The sequence below is a fragment of the Silurus meridionalis genome, chromosome 17 (genome assembly GCF_014805685.1).
Source record: "Silurus meridionalis isolate SWU-2019-XX chromosome 17, ASM1480568v1, whole genome shotgun sequence".
Classification (NCBI taxonomy): domain Eukaryota; kingdom Metazoa; phylum Chordata; class Actinopteri; order Siluriformes; family Siluridae; genus Silurus; species Silurus meridionalis.
The window spans coordinates 25,523,214-25,542,208 of record NC_060900.1 but is presented as its reverse complement, the minus strand read 5'-3'; the positions used below and the strand labels follow the sequence as shown (position 1 = coordinate 25,542,208).

General features: G+C 40.9%; 1 protein-coding gene across 2 annotated transcripts in view; it reads left to right on the top strand.

Annotated features, from left to right (window-relative positions):
* The first annotated feature begins 1,157 nt into the window (after positions 1-1,157).
* rfx2 (regulatory factor X, 2 (influences HLA class II expression)) overlaps positions 1,158-18,995 on the top strand; it is a 44,301-nt gene continuing 26,463 nt past the window's right edge. For both annotated transcript variants that reach the window (XM_046870485.1, XM_046870483.1), the window contains exon 1: positions 1,158-1,387. The gene's annotated coding sequence lies outside the window, so the exon portion shown is untranslated. The remainder of the gene's footprint in view (positions 1,388-18,995) is intronic.

Sequence of the window (18,995 nt, the reverse complement as noted above, 5' to 3'; positions counted from 1 at the left end):
ATACAGACACAATACTTCACAAATATGACATAATAAATTTTTTTATTAATATTAAAAGGTTAGTGTTTTGCCTTATATACAGTTACTTACATTTACACCTGGATATACAATCAACATGTACAGAGAAACAGTATATTATTATTTTGCATTATTACTGCACTATAATGCACTATAACATGTGGTTCTCAGATTTCCACCTGACTGCACTGTTGTAAACAGTGCATTATAGTTTTAACTTGGTCTTAATATTTTTCAACACATTGTTGTTTGTGGGGTTTTTTTGTGTGTCTATCTATCTATCTATCTATCTATCTATCTATCTATCTATCTATCTATCTATCTATCTATCTATCTATCTATCTATCTATCTATCTATCTATATAAATAAAACTTAGCAGAGAAACTACAGCACTTATATTACAACCATGGTGGCTAATGAAAGCTTTTGCGTGTACACATATTTATACACTTACATCTATATTACACTATTTATTTTATTTTATTACACTGTCACGCTGGTCATTTTTCACACGTATTTACAACATTGTTTATTCGCAATTAAGTTTAACTTTAAAAACATCATCGAAAATATCATAGCATTAAAAAAAGGTGTAACGTTGGCACATTAATACGATCGAAGAAATGTTTGGAGCGACAAAAACGCCATGCGAACACTGAAACGAAGTTTTCGTCCATAGAATAAATCTGAATTTGTTGTACATTTTAAGTGTCAAAACAACACTGAAACTAATAGAGTTAAAGAATAATAGCTTCTGAAGTCAGAAACAGACGTGTTGGCGCGCTCCCGCCATTTCTGAGGGGAAAAAAAAAAATTCACCGCGCGCGCTAAAACGGTTAACAGTGGCGCGAAAGAAGGAAGCGCACGCGCCGAATCGGGCGCGCGCCGTAGCGGGAAAACCTCGATCAATCGGGTTACTACAGTGGATACGTGTGTGAGGGGCGTGGTCTGTGGGTAGGCCACGCCCCAACTTTTACACGCTCTCGCCCTTGCTCCTTCCTTCCCCTCATCACCCCTCCCCTTCTTCTTTTTTCACTATTGACGTAAAGGAGGGAGGGGCGGGAACTTGAGAAAGAGGGGGAGGAGGGAATAAGGAGGAAGGGGAGGGAGAGTGAGGGGGAGGGAGAAGGAGGAGGGGGAGAAAAAAAAAAAGGGTAGCAACAGTTGCCTCGAGACCCCAGCGCTCGCGCGCCATAGCGACTGTAGCCCTGGAGACCGTTCCTTACCAACAGCGGAGAGCAACAGCAGCAGCAGCAGCGGAAACTGGAGCCGAAGCTCAAAGTGTGCGAGAGTGTATATGAGTGTGTAAGAGAGACTAAAAGACGGAAAAGAAAAGAAAACAACCGGGAAGCTCCTGGAAAAAACAAGGTGAACAGTGTTTTTTTCTTCTCTCGGTATGATTTCTTTTGCCACTCGTTAGCTAGTCAGCTAGCTTGGTTTCTCTACCGCCTTCTTCTGGTTCACTCTGGATATAAACTTGTTGTTTAAATGCGTGTTAATTCATTTTGGCTAAAATATATTCTACATTATTTGAGGAACTTTACTTGGTTTCTAGTGTTACTCAATGCTCAACTTGTTCGAGCTAGCTGTTGCCTTGCTAGCCGGCTCTCGTTAGCCCCCGGTAGCTAGCTTAAAGTTTTCCGGTGATCTGTTCAAACTAGTCGGAACCTCGACTAATGTATATTCACTCGATTTGAACTAGAAATCCGATTTGTGTTTCTATAAAACGGTGTCCTGAGTCACTTTTGCGATCGAAAACCGTTCTTCATGTATTGACGGTGTTCAGTCCCTGCTGTGTGCCACACAGACTCCCTGAAATCCCCCTTTAAATCCTCTCGAAGGATCTTCTACACTTCTTTATCAAAGCTCGAAAGGATTCATAGATCCTGCATTATCTTGTAGTTATAAATCGCAGAGGAAAGAGCAACAGTGTTTCCCAGCGCGCTCCGAGGCAACAGGTTGATTTAAAGGCAGAGTGATCTGGTGGTGGGGGAAGAAACGATGGAAAACCTAAGCAGGGTTTTGTGATTATTATTAAAGCTCAGTGTGAATGAATGAAATGTCTCTGATGGTCATGATCAATTTGGGAATATTTTGGGATTCATTATTTTTTATTGGAGGATGAGCAGATGCAATGTGACAGGGTAAGATTTGCCAACATGAACGCATTAAATCAACAATCCGGACTGGTTGGGTTTTATTTTCAGATGTCTGATCTCTGATCATCATCTGTCCATGCGGCGTACTGATCTGATACCGGGTATCGATATCGCAATATCGAGACCGAGTCGGTTTTATGCTTTAAAGTATTTCAATAATGAAGGCATCACTTGTAGGTCCTTGTTTAATGTGTGTTTATTCTAAGAGATTTTATTCCCGTTAGTGTTTTGATCTCAGTAAAGCCGGAGTGTTTTCCCAGATCTCTCAGGACCAACAGGTTGTTTTGAAGCCACAGCGAGCTGTGAAGAAGAAGCAGTTGATATGAATTCTAGAAATATTTCAGAACGTATTTTTTTATTTGTCGTCTTATCTCAAGTTTATTTATTTATTTTTTTTTTGAGGGGGAGCACAAGCCTTAATATGAGAATGAAAAATCGCATTTCTAAACTAAACTTATGAAAATCTTAGGGCTTGGTTCGATTTAGGATCACGTTTAATCCCAGTAGGATGTACATCTTGCTTTTGGGGTGTCTTGCTTTGATTCTGAGTATGTGTGCATGTTTGTAATCATTACATGGAATCTACTACAATGTCCATGTTCAACATATAGTATTGCGATAGTAGATGCATGTATATAAAAAAACTCACCATGCATCACAGTTAAACGTGAGCATGTCCAAAGCGTTTATAAAAAAAGAAAGCTGAAGTGTTCCCCCGGCTCCGTCAGATGCAACAGGTTGTTTTAAAGCCGTACTGTCTTTTGAAGCTGAGGCAAGAAAAAAACAAATGAATATCATTCTGATAATTTCTCTTTATTGATTGAAGTTAGAAAACTAAATACAGCCATTTAGACTCATGTTTGAACTTTGAAGGTATTTGATAAGGCACATCTTAGCCCAGGGTTGTACTGATCCGGCGCTATATATGAATATCAGGGTTGTCTCGGCTACTAGACCCAGTTTTATAGGATATTTGTGCAATGGTTTGTGAAAGGTTCTGGAACATCTGGTTCAGGTAGACGATTCCTTTGATATGCTTTTTTTTCCCACTGCTCACTGATTTTAACTAGATGTGGTTTGACATTTATGCTCGTGTTTTTAGTTAATTTTCTTTCCTTAATATGACCTGCCCCAACTGCCCCAATACACCGTGTTTGTTACAGTGGATACAAGACATAAAAATAGAAAAATACTAATAAACAAAACGATCGCATTAATTGGAACCACAGAAGTGTAAGATATCATGTGGTATCGGATGTAAATGAGGCTTTCCTATGATTAAATAGGCATAGTATGGATGCACGGAAAATTACTCAGAAGATCATGACTCCTGACAATCCCCACAAAACAAAGCTGCTGAGCTCAGCAGGTTTATTTTGACAGCGCTTTCCCCTAACGATCAGATCGGTTCTGTACAAAGGGTTGCATTAGGACAAGTGTGTTCTTATTTTGGACATTCAGACATGATTCTGCTCACTGGGTGACTTTTAGGGAAAAAGTGTCAAAATCTCATTCCATCATGAGATCACAAGCTTATTTATAGACCATGGCAAAGCTGTGGAGTTACCGTGGAATGAAATCTAAAATTGGTACATGTGTAGCGAGGGCGTTTCGAATTTATTACAGGAACCCCTGCACTGCCAGTGACATTTCTGCGGAGATGATCATCGATGACTCCAACCGGCAATGCCAGCGTAGATTAAATTACACATTATGCTCAGCGCTCACATCTGTCAGGCTCACCGGGGAACTCGTTGGGCCCAGCGGCCGTGACAACGGCTCCGGTCCTCTCATTCGAGCCCTGTCATTTTTTTGCGCTCGTGTTACACCTGAGCACCGGAAAGCGCCTTAATGAGTGCCTCTCGTCACAATGGTTTACGGGCCAGGTGTCACATCCGCCTCGCTATTGATCCCTCTTTATCAGTGAGCAGACATGCCTCTGAAAGCCGTACTGATAATGAGGGTAATTGCTGCGTCGAGCGAAAAAAACAGAGAAAGAGAAAGGGGGAGGGAGAGAGACAGGCTGACGAGACTCTGCGGTCCACTCTCGTCCTGGCTCTCCTCTGGGCCGCTAATCACGTTAGGACCGCTCTGATCTGCTCATTAACGAGAGGCTCCGTCTGTCAGAGTGATTGCTCTTCGGAGTCGAGGGAGCTGACGAGGACAAGTTTCTTCCAGCCGTGTGTGTGTGTGTGTATCAGGTGTGCTGGTGATTTCTGGATCGCCAGAGCAGAAAACTTACCCATGACTCCAAACAAGTCTCTGGTGATTGTGCGGTGCAGTGCCTCAGCAATGAAGTATGTTGTCATAGGTGTTTTTCCAGGCAGGATTGACCTTCCCTGTCAGGGATTAAATGATTCATGGATTCATCGTTAATTATTGATTGGGTCAGACACTTGCGTCCCAGCCAAAGGTCCGGATGAGACTCACTTTGCACGTCTTTTCTGTCACCTGACCGAGACTTTTATAGTGTTTACATTGTTTTAAAGCAGGAAACGATAATCAGTTTTCAGGTATTAACACTGCTTGATTAGAAATATACAAATATACAACTCGGATTTTTGAATGACTGAGAAACAATGTCTTTATCAAAGCATTGCGTGAGCCCTAGTGCCCTGTGGATGAGGGCGGAGTCATCCCGGACAACACCACACCCATTGGTACATCGGAAATGTTTCCTCACAGATGAAGGGTAATGAGTCAGGAGAGCGTCCGCCCAATTGGAAGAGAAGGTTTTCCAACAATTCCTTACTTTTCCAGTCAGCATGTAGTGGCATGTGATATCTGTAACCATGATGAGGTTTGGGTGTATATCGTGACCTAAAAGTGTGAGTGGGTAAACTTTTGCTCATTGGTATGGATAGTGTTCAGGCCAGTAATTTCTCCTATTTGTAAATCTTTCCATGTAGTTATTACTGCCACCCTTCACGTCATTTTCTTTATAATCATTCTGAAAAGAAATAATTGCAGGTCACTAATCATTGGGGTATTTGAAGAAGAAGCCTCAGGCCCACTCTGTATCATTCGCTGTTTCTGTTTTGACAAAGTTTCTGAATCCGGCTTCGGACTCTGAACCAGGCAATTTAATTCCGTCCCATACGCCCTTCACGAAAGAAAATTAAGGAACGGGAATGAAAACTGCAAGCCAGCCGAAGCAGAACAGCTGCTGTGTTTACATGGCAACTTGATACACAAATACAGGCTGAGTAACGGAAAGACAGGGGCTGCCCTCGGGCCTTCAGCCTCAAGCTTTTTAAACGGATATCTTTTTTATTTATTTTTATTACATTTTTTTAAATGTAGTTAGCATTTTTCTTTAGACTTGCGGGTGGAGCCGTGGCATGCACAGGCAGGTCAGAGGGCAAAGAGTCTTTGAGAAAATGTCGAGGATGAAGAACTCTTATTCCTGTAATCCTCAGCCTGAGCGTTTCATCTGCTTTAATCCACCTCAGATTAAAAGCCTTTGATACGTTCGTTCCTCTCAGACGACTTTATTATCGTCGCTCGGCGAATAATAACATCCCGCCGAAGAAATCGGAACAAAAGTGGCCAGCTCAGTCAGTCAGAATGCAGAACGATAACATCAAGAAGGCGAGGCTGCGTCCTCCACCTTTTACTCTCGACGCCTCACCTGCTCACAAAAACGAGCAGCCAAGCGTGTAGCCTGCAGGAGCGTTCATTCGTGGGAGTGCATTTAAGATAACAGGAGAGACAAATTATACAATTACAATTATACGCCTGGCATGTGAATGCTCCAATGTGCTGCCCAGTCCTAGTTTTCATAACGTAATAACAAAGTAAACCGGTTAGCTTGACAAAAAGTCTTTATATTCCCATACAAAAATATTGCTTGAGTATGTGTAAGACAGCAGATAAGACTTTTCTCCATTTGACTAAGAGAAAGCATGCAATCGCATGCACCTTCGGGTGTTGACAGGTGGTCTTCGATAGGGTGGGTGGGAAATGATGTTGCATCTCGTTCAACACTGACTGGCATCCGATCTGTCAAATTGTCATTTGCTTATAGATCAGTTTTGTGAAATTTTGGCAGATAGATTAAATCGACTCAAATTTACTCAACCGTTTGAGCGTTCCCTAAGCAGTGTTTAACTGTATTTGACCACAGTGACATCTCAGGGATTGTGTTAGTGGCTTCGGCATTGGCGGTAACCTTATGCCGCTGCGCGTTTTTAACAGAGCTCAGCTCTCAGACTGACAGCTGCAGTGAGTTTCCCTCGGTGTGTGTGTGTGTGTGTGTGTGTGTGTGTGTGTGGGGCCCGATATGGCTCTTGATGACATCTTTACCCCTGTATGCATGTGCACTACGGCTGTATTTAGCCCCCTCTGTAACACTGCTCGTCCTCAGCCGGCCCAGCGCTGCCTGCCGAAATATTTCCTTGTTGTTGAGTCAAGTGCACTTGTATTTATTTTGTCAGGCTTAGGGTAAAAAAAAAAAAGAATGCTTCTCTGGCTATTGTAAGAGCTTATCCCTTTTTTAACATAGCACTCTGGATCTTCTAGTATCAGCTGCAGAAAAATTAACTAGACTCAGTTCAATAAGAGTCATGGCAAGATAATAATAATTATTATAATCAACTGATTCGTTCTAAACTCTGATTTCTTCAGTTCCTACCGAAAGACGTGCAAATAATGGATGAATTGCTGCCCATTGAAATAAATTGCCTCGTTTTCAAAGCCTGAGGCTGTTGAATCACCTCTTTTTGTGATCAAGGCCTAGCACCTCGTTTGACAGTGTTTATTTCTTCAATTCAGTTTAACTCGGTTCTATTTGCATAGCGGTTTTAACAATGGACATTGGGTTAATTTATTAACGTCTGGTGCATATAGGTTTATCCCTAACGAGCGATCCAATGGTGACACTGGCAAGGAAAAAACTTGTTGAGCTGGTACAAGGAAGAAACCTCAAAAGGGAACCCATCCTCATCTGGGGTGAAACCAAATATCCATTCATTATAGTTTTATTAATATTATTTATCATTCTTAAAGCATTGCTTGCATAGTGTAGCCTTTTTAGTAGCTTTTATCCCTTTGTGTCTACATTTAACAAGCACAAAATGCAAAAGTGCCCGTCGAACATAAACGCCTGACAGAAACATTCACCATATTTCAGATTCGGTCCTTTTTGATTTGTTGATTTGTAGCCTCTGGCGTGCAAGTCCCTGTGCACGCTGTCGCTATAGAAACAAAACATATTTAAGCACACATGATTACTCTGCAGCTACGCTACTGTCAGAGAAAAGCACCCTCCGACCAATCGGAATTCCGAATTCATCGCTGCGGTCGAGATGAATCAAGGCGTCTAGACGCAAATTTCTGATTGAGATTTCTTATTTTGTGCTTGTTTTGTTGGATTTGCGTGTGAAAATCACAGACACTTCAGTATGTTGATGCTGAAAGAGTGTGAGGTGTTTGTTTGAGGTGAGATTGTGCAAACAGACGGAGAGAGAGAGGGAGAGGGGGAGAGGGAGAGGGAGAGGCAGGGTGCTGATTTATAGTTTCAGTCTCTCAATACATTAAACACCTGTAGCTGTGTGGGCTGATAGAAATCAATCACTGATTGTGGCTTTGTGAGTGGGATCCCAATTCTTCTCTCTCCCTGTCTTTCTCTCTCACTCTCTTTCTTTTTTTCTTTCTTTCTCTCTCTCTCTCTCTCTCTCTCTATGTCTCAGCACAGGCTTTAAACAGGCTTCAGCAACAGGTAACAACATGCCAAGAAATGAAAATGTTTTTAACACACAGACTCGCCCTTGCTGCAACCTCCCCTCATCAGTGCGTTCTTTACATTCCACCTGGTTTGTATCATGGCTACACAACATCTAATTACATTTCCTGTCACCAACACAGAGGGCTTTAGATTTACATGATAATAGACTTCTCGTTACAACCCCCCCCCACCCTCTTTTTCCTTAGTCTATTGAAATGGGCAGTATAGACACCCCTACCCAATACTTCCCACTCTTTTGTTTTATAATGAAATCAAAGTCTTTCAATTTTAAAAAATGCAACAAAATGATTTTCATGGACAATACGTTGATCCGAGCTTTCAGTCTGCATCAATATTCAGTGTATTTTTTTTTAGTAAAAAAAAAGTTTTTGGCCAAATTTTTTTATTTCACTTCATGTTTACTAAAGACCGCTCTACTGCAGCTGTACTGAATTCTTGATTCTAATTGGTTAGAAGTAGCTTTAATAAATTGCAGCATTATATCGAGCCTTGTATAGTAAAAAGATGTTTGTAGAAGGAGTCTCCAGTGTCAGAGCTTTGCAACTGTAAATAAGTTTTTCAGAGGAATTTATGATTTCTCGTAGTTAGTTAGCGAATGAATGATGCTCGAGCGCTCTCAGATGTCACCCTTTTCCCGATATAACCTCACAGTTAATCGTGTATTTTTTTTTTTTCTTCTTTACTATTTTACACTCCAGTTTAATATTCTCACATTAAGAGGGCTGAGATTCCCCTTAGGTAAAAAATTAAACACTATCGTTAAAAAATGGCTCTTTTCGCATTCCGCTCGAGCTTTTCAAAGACATCGGTGTCATTATGCATCTGAGCGCTGCGCAGAATACCGTAACCTCATTACACCGTAGGCCCGAGGTCACTAGTTCACTCCAGTTCCTGTTTTAAGCACCCGGACTAACGCAGAGCGCTTTCCTCCGCCCATATGAACATCCTGTGCATTTATCCTCAGCCTTCAAGGGCCGTGTGTTTGCAGAGTCGTCTTTTTCACCCCTAAAAAGCCCATTCAGGCCACATCCAGCGTCTGAATAGATGAGGAAATGCTTGTTGATTCGAACCCCAAGTGACTCCTGCTCCATAGTAATTGTTATTATGCTATTGTGAGGAGAACATGTCAAACCGTCACACCGGGGTTTAAACACAGGCCACGGCCGTCGTCACAGTGGGAGTGAAACTCACACTATGCTGTTCGATTGGATTTGACTTTTCGTTATTTATTAAATGGTGTCATAAATCAGAAATCAGTGTTACACTCATCCTGCACTGCATTAAAGAGGTTTCCTTGGATTTGATTACTGGTTTGTTTAGCTGCAAAATTTGGGAGTTTTTGTTAGTTTCCATTTGTACCCTTAAACTCTCCAGTTGCTCATATCCTCTTCACGTTCCATGTTCCACACCCAACATCACTCATAACTCTGACACAGTTAGTGCTTATTATCACTCTGACATGATACACGTTTTGAACCGTAGATAAGATACATTTCCGTATCTTTTGCACACACTTTGATTGCTCTCTGATTGCTCTCCTACATGTACTCGGTTTTATAACATATCCACAACAAAAGTTATGTTGGAACCTACACTATAGTAACAAAAGTATTAGGACATATTACTTTTCCAACCATATGTGATTCTTTTTTCTTTACAAACTGTTACCACAAATTTGGAGGCGCACACTTCCTTTCACTTGAACAAGAACTGCAACCTCAACTCTGCTGAACACCTTTGGGATGAACGTTTTTATACCCCAGGCCTTCTCACCCAAAATCGAATGGAATCTCTTCCCAGAAGAGTGGCGGTTATTATAACTCAAATGGGATTAAATGTGAAATGGAATGTTCAAGAAGCTAAATACAGAAGTTATGAATCAGGGGTCCACAAACCTTTTTGTCCATATAATGTATCTAACAAACACTTGCAGCACTCACAGCTTTCTAAAAACGTCACTAATCTATTATTTAGCTTTGGATAGGTGCACAACCAGTAGAAATGTTCATAAACTGTAATAGAAATTAAGCTATAACTGTAAAAGCCACATTAGCTAAACTTTGGAGAGTTTTTCCTGTTGGTCATGGCGTTCAATACATAGTGTGTAGAAGCCGTTAATTTGCTGCTACATGCATTTATTTGGCAACAGTTTAAGGTTAATGAAATCGCAAACAGTCCAAAGTCTAATCTGCTGACCCTTTACTGCCTTCATGTTTGTGCCAGGTGTAGGTCACACATATGAGGAGTAGGCAAGTGCACCATTAATCATGGAAGTAGCTGTAAATAATGTCAAACCAAAATGCAAAACCAGGGTCCCATCAGATGTCAAACAATGGAGGTGACTTGGTGTGGCATGTAAATAAAGTGTCACATGACCTGTTTTTGGAATAACCAAGAGAATATACCTAAACCAACAGATGATTATAAAGAGCAAGGCACCATTTTAACAAATGCTGGAAAAGTATCATTTTTCAAAGTTTGCTTGTAAAATTCCACATTGGTAGATTCATAACACCAAATAAATCCAATACAGTTCAATTTTCCTCAGCATCATGTGGAAAAGTGTAATGCGTTGAACACTTTATGGCACACGCACGCTATAGAAGCAGAGTTGTGATTTACTGAATATAAACATATAATTAGCATCAAGAGGATCCACGTGTGATGAGAAATCGCATGCCTGGATTTTCGCAATGAAACGAGCACCACCGTTATGTAAGAACAGGTACCATCGTAAACAAAACAGCAAGTAAACAAAACGGCCGTAGAAGAGGTGAAAGAGTGGGCAGATGGGTAAGGAAGTTTTTCACATCTTTCCCCAAGGATAAGTATTTTTCTGCTCTGTTTTAAATTCAATGCACTTAAAATTTCCTGCTATGCAGTTTGTTTATGGACCTTTTAGAATTTGTCTAAACCGAGCTGGCACTGAAAGACCTGCGAAAACACGAGTAAAATATGACATGTATGTCTGTGGCTTCAAGCTGTTCGGCCAACTTGATGCAGTAGGAAAGCACTCATTAGCTCACTCGGTAGCATGGAATGTAGCGGCTGAACAGGATCCATCAGAGAAGACGGCGCGAAAAAAGATTTACCCGAACAGGTCCGTAAATGCTAGCTTTTCAGCTGGTGAACACTTCACTGAAGTTTTTTTTCCTCTCAGCTCAGTGTGATTCAGGTCTTGCCACGCAAGTGTCATTCGACCCTCATTTCTCTTTTTGCTGCTGGAATTTTTTTTTCTTTTTTAAAAAGATGCAACGCTAAAAGGAAGGGGTGGAAAATGCTCTGAAGTTGCTAGCAACAGGTTGCCATGTTTATTCATGTGAATCAGCAGTCAAGCTGCGTTCAACCGACCAAATGTATAAGATACACTGCCATTCTCTATTCAAGGTTCCTGGCAATGAAATTAAGGTCGTGCATAAACAGGTCTTCAGTTCATGATCACACCAGAATGGGGGATGGATATGATCCCAGTGGCTTTGAATGTGGCATGGTTGTTGGTACCAGAATATATGTGGATATTTCAAAATGATTGTGGGATTTTATTATTTTTTTTACACTGTTTTTTCAAATGGTGCAAAAAACAAAAAACATACAGGAAACACCTTATATAGCCCTGTTTAAGTGGGTCCCATTACATCAGTCCCAAAATCAACAGTCTCTTTGTGGTCAGTGTAGTATCTGCCTGTTTAACTGGTGTTGAAATGCTAATATGTTTCTTTATAATTATTGTATGATTATATAGTTTGAAACATCACCAAATTCTCGTTAATGTTGTTGCAACTTGTTTTTTATCTTCCATGTTTTATTTACGCTGTGGTGGAAAAATATGGTTCTCTTTAGGAGGTCACTGAGACCGCTATTAGAATGCATCATCACTATATTAGTGTTAGCAAGTTTGTTGCTACTTTTCAGCCTACCTTATAAGTGACTCAAATCCAGACAGCATTAGTGACTGCAAAGCTAGCTCAATAGATGAGCGTTTTATTCATAAATCCTTAAGATCATTGTAGAAACACAAACTGGATGACAAAAGTAAATGAGTGCAGGTTCAAGGCTACATAAGGTTTCAATAGCGAGGCACAGAAGCTGCAGCAGCAGCAACAATTGTTGGCTGAGTGCAGCAACAGTAACACGTTTCACATAAAATAAGTAACAAAACAAAAACAGTTAAAACACAGTGAACGTAGCTGTTCATGATCGTTTGATCTGGAAGAGTCTTAAATACATTCATCAACATGAATTCATAGTTGGTGATGATTGCTGTGTATACTCAAGAACTGTTTCGAAAGCACCACGTCCCAACTCATTCTTGCACCGGAGAACGAAAAGGTAATTCACAGACGATGCATCAACAATGTTGTTGCACTTAGCAAGGAGTTACAAGCAAGGCTCTGAAACAATATCGAAACCTTGTTAATCTGCTTGCTTGGTAATCTATGATTCATCAAAGAATGAATTTTCTGGAACTGTTGGAATCAAGGCTGATGGTGGCAGTGTAAACTCCATTGTGTATGAGAAAAGTGCAAGAGGGGAAACCCTGAACAGCTAACCAGCCAAGCAGAACCATCATCCTAAAAGGCGCCCAGTAGTGAGCATGTCACATTTAAGTTAAAATGCTAGCTACAATTTTTCGAAGTATTTGCCGTCAAATGTACTTAAGCATCCATTTATAACTATAAAGTTCCTATTATCTTTGCTTAATCAGCTCAGTTTATGTGAAAAGACTCTGTTACTCTCAGCACACCAATTTAAGGCTGCAGCTATTGATTATTTTAGTAATGAAGTATTTTACCGATTATTCCATCGAATAAATCGGGTAATAAGTACTTTTTCTTTATTAAAGAGCAATACTAAATAAGAGAGAGAAAAAGGTTTCCTTTTTAAAAAAACGTGTGTCTCACGGTGATCGCGCGTGTGTCTCACGGTGATCGCGCGTGTGTCTCACGGTGATCGCGCGTGTGTCTCACGGTGATCGCGCGTGTGTCTCACGGTGATCGCGGCGTGTCTCACGGTGAACGCGCGTGTGTCTCACGGTGAACGCGCGTGTGTCTCACGGTGAATGCGTGAGACTTGAGAGCCCTGCTGATGTCAGAGGAGAAAAGAAAGACTTGTTTTTGTTTTTGTCAGCAGTCATTCATATATAAAACCATTGCAGTCACGATGATCAGAAAAGCATCATATCAAATCTCGGGTCACGGCACCACGTCGAGAATCAAATGCTCTATTTGGGGACATGATCGCTAAAACTAGATACTTGAAAACTGGAAAAAGTTGAACGTTTAATCTCTGGTATTTTCGACATGGTTGTCGTGCTTTGAAATTTCATGGTCACTTCTTACCTAATCTACACTTCTGTATTGTGCACATGACAATAATAACGTGACAGGATGTGTGTTTGAGACCAGTGGAAATGTTTGAAGTGGCACGTCGATACCTTAGTTTCCTTTCCCTTGTGATTTTTCCCTCTGTTGTTCAATCGCTATGGGCAACAAGGTGGTTTAATAGCAGGGGGCTGGAGATGCTCCATTTTGTCCTCAGTGAAATCGGGGGAGGGGAGGACGGAGAGGACGGTGAGGGGCTGTGTCCTTGTCGAAACACCCACATGTAAGAGTTTATGAGGAGGACATGGGCTTCCTCCTCACAGCTGCGCTTCAAAGTGCTTCAAAACACTTTTCCTTTTTCCACCACTGGGCTGAGAGTGGAAATCTGGAAAGGTTTACTCTCTGTGTGTGTGTGTGTGTGTGTGTGTGTGTGTGTGTGTGTGTGTGTGTGTGTGTGTGTGTGTGTGTGTGTGTGTGTCTTTGATGGGGAAAGGGCTCTGGGAAGCGACGAGTTGTAAGTGTGAACAAACGGTCTCCATGGCAACGATGGGCTGTCGTGGTGATGGATGGAGTACAGAGGGAGGATGAGGAGATCAGTCTGAGTTTGCAGATTTTCTCCCCCCCCCCCCTTCTTTTTCTCTCTTCTCGTCTCCATTTATTTCTCTTCTTTTCCTGTTGTTTTCATAACTTTTCTTCTTTCATTTCTGTTTTCTAAAGTTTTCTTCTCTATGTCTTGAATCTTGTCTATTTTGTCTCTTCTCATCTCTTTTTTTGCCCCACCATATCTCTTCTGTTCTGTTTCTCTTCTTGTCTATTTTATTTCGTATCTGTTCCCTTCTTTCCTTTTGTAGTCTTGTACTTTCTATTTGCCTTCTAACTCTTGATGATTTCCTCCTTCTCTTTATTTCTCTTCTCCTTCTATTCTCCTCTCCTCACGTCTCATCTCACCACCTGTAGGTCTCTATACAGCTCTCATTGCGTTAACCAAAAACAAATGAGACAAGCTGACCAACTTCTTCTGCTGTAGAAATCATGTCTTAATTTGCTTTCATTATTATGTGTATGTGAGAAATTCTTTGTCTTCACACTAGTGTGTATGATGGGAGTTTGGATAAGATCTTCATTCTTAATTAGAAGATGAAACCTGTTCTTGACTCACACACAGTTTGCCCTTGTCACTCTTGATGTCCATCCTTTGAGCTGGGTTTCGTTTTATATAGATACATTCAGATGTTTTTCTTTCTTTCTTTCTTTCTTTCTTTTTTTTTTTTAAGATCAGTCATCTACTTCCCAGCTATAGAAGTCTTTTGCAATGTGAAACCCTGAACAAATTCAGCACAGCGAGATCTAAATTTGAAGTGAACTGTAAGTTAAAATAAACAAACCGCTCCAAGGGCTTATGACTGCAGTTTGCATGAACAGTTCTGCATTTAAGCCCCCCTTCACTGAACAGTACACCTCAACGATGATAAAACTATAATAAATGGGCATTCGGTGACATCCAGATGAAGATGGGTTCCTACTGAATCTGGTTCCTCTCAGGGTTGCTTCCTCAGGGAACTAATCCTTGTTACTGTTGCCACTTTTTATAAAATTATAGGGACTAAATTCATATTTTATAACCTCTTAATCTCTTTAAAACAGTTTTGGGACAATGTCCATTTGTCAAAAGTGCTACACAAATAAAACTGGTTTAAATCAAACGTTTTACTGAAATTGCAGCACAAATCAAGTTGGCAGTTTTTACATTAACATTCTGTTAAGATACTGACATTTCTTACCACAGCTGTAATAATGGCAACATTTCTGATCAAAACGTCATGCACTTTCTCCAAAGTAATATGTATAATAGCTTACATTTCCAGAACATAGTATCTATAATAACAGTGACATTTATGCCTGACAAAAGTTTAGAAACATCGTCTGGTTTATGGTTTTCGAGAGACATGCGCATGTTCTTTTTTTTATCCTATGCAACAAACTAGGTCATGTAACAGTATGAACATTTACTTCAACCAAACAGAGATATACATGTCCAGACTTTATTTTCATTAAAAAATACTCCCTTAGAATAAAGAACAGCTTTCCAAGCTCTCGGCATCTGGACAGTTCGTTTCTCCAAACGTTCATGTGAAAAACTTTGCTATGGTTCTTGAAAAACTTGAAAACTTGAAAAGCCAAAGTTGTTCTTTACTAGTTGATCACTAGATTTCTTTCTTGTGATCCACTTCATCCCAGAGCAGTTACAATAGCATTTAGGTGCAGTGACTGGGCAGGACCTTCCATTATAGATATCACTCCAGAAGACTGTTTGCTTTCTAAATAAAACTTGCTTGTCGTATGGTAAAGTCGCTTCCAGTGAGCTGCACTCCAGACAGAGTCGCATGGTGTGTGTTGAAGGGTGGAATGGTTGCCATGTTGGTTTCTTCTACCTGAAATAAGCCTTCAACCTTCCTTGCTCCAAAACAATCTTCTCTCGTTATACACAAGTTCTTCTTTTCGAGCCAGAAATGTCACCTCTGTCCACAGAACTTTCTTTCAGTCATTCATTATGTAATTGATATGTGTTTTTGGCTTTTGGAGTTTTTTTTTTCTCTTTAGATAGAAACAAAATGAACATAAATGTATATCGAAAACCATAAACGACCCTGTGTTTCCAAACTTTTGACATACTGTAGTGATGAGTAAGATTTATGCTAACTGTAATAGTAAACATTATGGATAGCAAAAAGGGCCAATAACGCACCATTTCTGATGGTACTGACTGTAATAACAATAACGCTGTTAAAGAAAAAAAAAAGTCTAAATAATCTCTGGAGTGTTTACTGACCCTGGGCTGTGTGTCCGTCCTGATTGTTACAGAACTCGCAGTGTTTTTTTTTTTATCGCACTTTCAGCTGTTGCGACTTAGATGTAGATGTACCAAAACCAATAGATGTAAATATATATTTCCTGAGTGTGTGCTTGTTAAAATGCAGTGTGTTGTTCAGTTGATTATCAGCACACACCCAGCGGTTGTAAAAGCCATCTTGTGAAATAGAGGTGTAAAGCTACAGCTTTTCCTGTTTCCCTTCCACTCTTTTCTTTTTTTTTTTTTTTTTTTCTTTTTCCTGATTACTTTTACATTCCTGGTATGTTTTGATCTGGAGGCTCCCGATCAAAGCGGGCTCAAAGTTCCTGAAAGTAACTCCACAAATAATTGTAGAAGGGATATAATTGGAAGCCGAGCTGTTTTCTTTTTTTTTTTTTTTTTTTTTTTTTACCCCAACACCACCCTTTCCTCTTCCAGAACCCCCCCCCCCCCTTCTTTTGCCTTGCCCCTCTCAACCCCCGAGAGGCTGAAATGAATAGGTTACGTATTTATTGTTGTAAGTTTCTGGTTAATGTGAGATAGACAGCTCGCTCTGGGGACAGCATTGTTTGGTTTGGGAAGTATTCTGCCGGTCGCCTAGCAACAGGCTCCTGGAAACGGGAGTGGACTGTGTTGCTACTGGCAACGGTTGTTGCTCTGCAAACAATGTGGGCCGGAGCGCAAACATGAGCCAAGACCGTGGGCTCCGGCGCTTAATTGAACATCTGCATGTGTTTTTCTGGCGCACTTTAAGTTCGCTTCCCTTTAATAACAAGCGACAGACTTCCCCCTCAACCCTAATAATAAGAGTCATCTTTTTATTTACGTTTTATTTTATTTATCAAATATCACCCGTTTCAAACACAAAAGCGCTTTTATAGGCATAGCTTTTATTCATTTTAAGCTTTCACTCCTAATCATTTCGGAGCAGCTCACTAACATGACGTCTAATCTTTTTCCCCCCTCGCATGCGTCTCAGCGTCGGGTTTAACGGCCGCTTCGTGCGTCGACCCGCACGTACAGTACTGAAGCTCGACTCCGGTCACCACAGACGCCGTTTCCGTCCTCCAGCCCAGACGAGCCGGGCCTCCCACTGGGTGCTGCTTTTGTACTGTCCAGAGCAGCTGGTGGGGAATTTAATGTGGCTTTTAACCTCTGCGAGAAGCCCGCACAGAGACCATCCCAGACCTCCAGACCTCCCGCTCTTCACACGCTCGCTCACACTTAATTAAAGTTCTGCTCAGGAGCTCCCTCAGGACAAAAGCAGAGTCTGAAGGGCGCCAGTTAAAGTCCCTCTGTTTCTGAAGTACTTCAGGGCTGAAGTAGCACCTGAAGAAAAACAGCCTTCTCTTCTCTTCTCTTCTCTTCTCTTCTCTTCTCTTCTCTTCTCTTCTCTTCTCTTCTCTGCTTTTCTCTTCTCTGCTTTTCTCTTCTCTGCTTTTCTCTTCTCTTCTTCTCTTCTTCTCTTCTCTTCTCTTCTCTGCTTATCTCTTCTCTTCTCTTCTCTTCTCTCTTCTCTTCTCTTCTCTGCTTATATCTTCTTCTCTCTGCTTATCTCTTCTCTTCTCTCTCTGCTTATCTCTTCTCTTCTCTGCTTATCTCTTCTCTTCTCTCTTCTCTTCTCTTCTGCTTATCTCTTCTCTTCTCTTCTCTTCTCTCTCTTCTCTTCTCTTCTCTTCTCTTCTCTTCTCTTCTCTTCTCTTCACTTCACTTCACTTCTCTTCTCTTCTCTTCTCATTCAGTGGTTGAAAATGCCTTTCCTCTCATTCTGCCCCCTCTTCATTGTCTAATCTCTCTTCTATCATGTTTCCTCTCCCTCATTCCCCTCTTCTCCCTGTAACCTTTATGAGCTCATAATTAAGCTTAAATGGCACACAAAATTTTATCACCTCACTCGTCCCCTCCGCTGTCCTCTTGTGATGCAGGAGTAGTAAATTTTGGAAATTAATTTTTTTTGGATGATTGCTGTAAATCGCGCAAGTGAAAAGCGTCCTTTTGTCGAGTTAGGACTCATCACCTGTTGCGTCCACATTTTGCCTTCGCACTTACAAACCTGTGTCAGGTCCGGGGCGTGTAGTCAACGGTTCGAGGGATATAAATAACATCATTGAGCGCTTTTGTTTCTGTCCAAGCTCTGTGCTATCAGGGGAAAAAACGTGCATTGCGAGCCGAGGGACACAGCTGGTGTTGACAGGAGAGACTCCGTCACAGTGGGACTTCAGTATTTACAAATCTTGTAAAATACTTTTTTGTTCGGAGCGAGTGTATGGTTTCATGCCTAATTAATTTGGTCGTATTGGTGCTCATCACTAGGAGCAACCATGTTTTTTTTTTTTTTTTTTTTTTTTTTTTTAAATCTTCTGCTTCTTCCTTTTTGGTCTTGTCAATCTATTAGTCACTAATTAACAGAATGGTAAAAATATTTCTGAGGCGATTTCTTTGACAGATTTAATCATGTGCACAAATGCAGGCTGCTCATTGTCGTTCTGTGTTAAGCACTGATCTTAAAACAAGCTGTCAATCAAACACACACACACACTTGGTGTTTTTATCCAGCTCTGTCCCTGTTGCTCAAATGCCTCTGGTTCCTTTCAAGAGCTGATCTGAGATCTGTAGACCCGACCGTAAGCGAAAACGGAGCAGGATATCCGCTCTCATATCGGACGGATTAGAGGCTTTAGTCCAATCCTAAAAGATGAGACGCTTCATCATAAGACCTCTCCTTCGATCTGTTGTTCATTGCTAACACTTTATTGGCACGGCCGGTCGTATACGGCTTTACCAAAGCAACCCTGAGACTCTGAGACGGAAAAAAAACATTTCTTATGTAGAAATACTCGTGTGGAATGAACCAAACTGAAGCTTTGCATAGAATAAAAGATAATAATATACCGCCTAG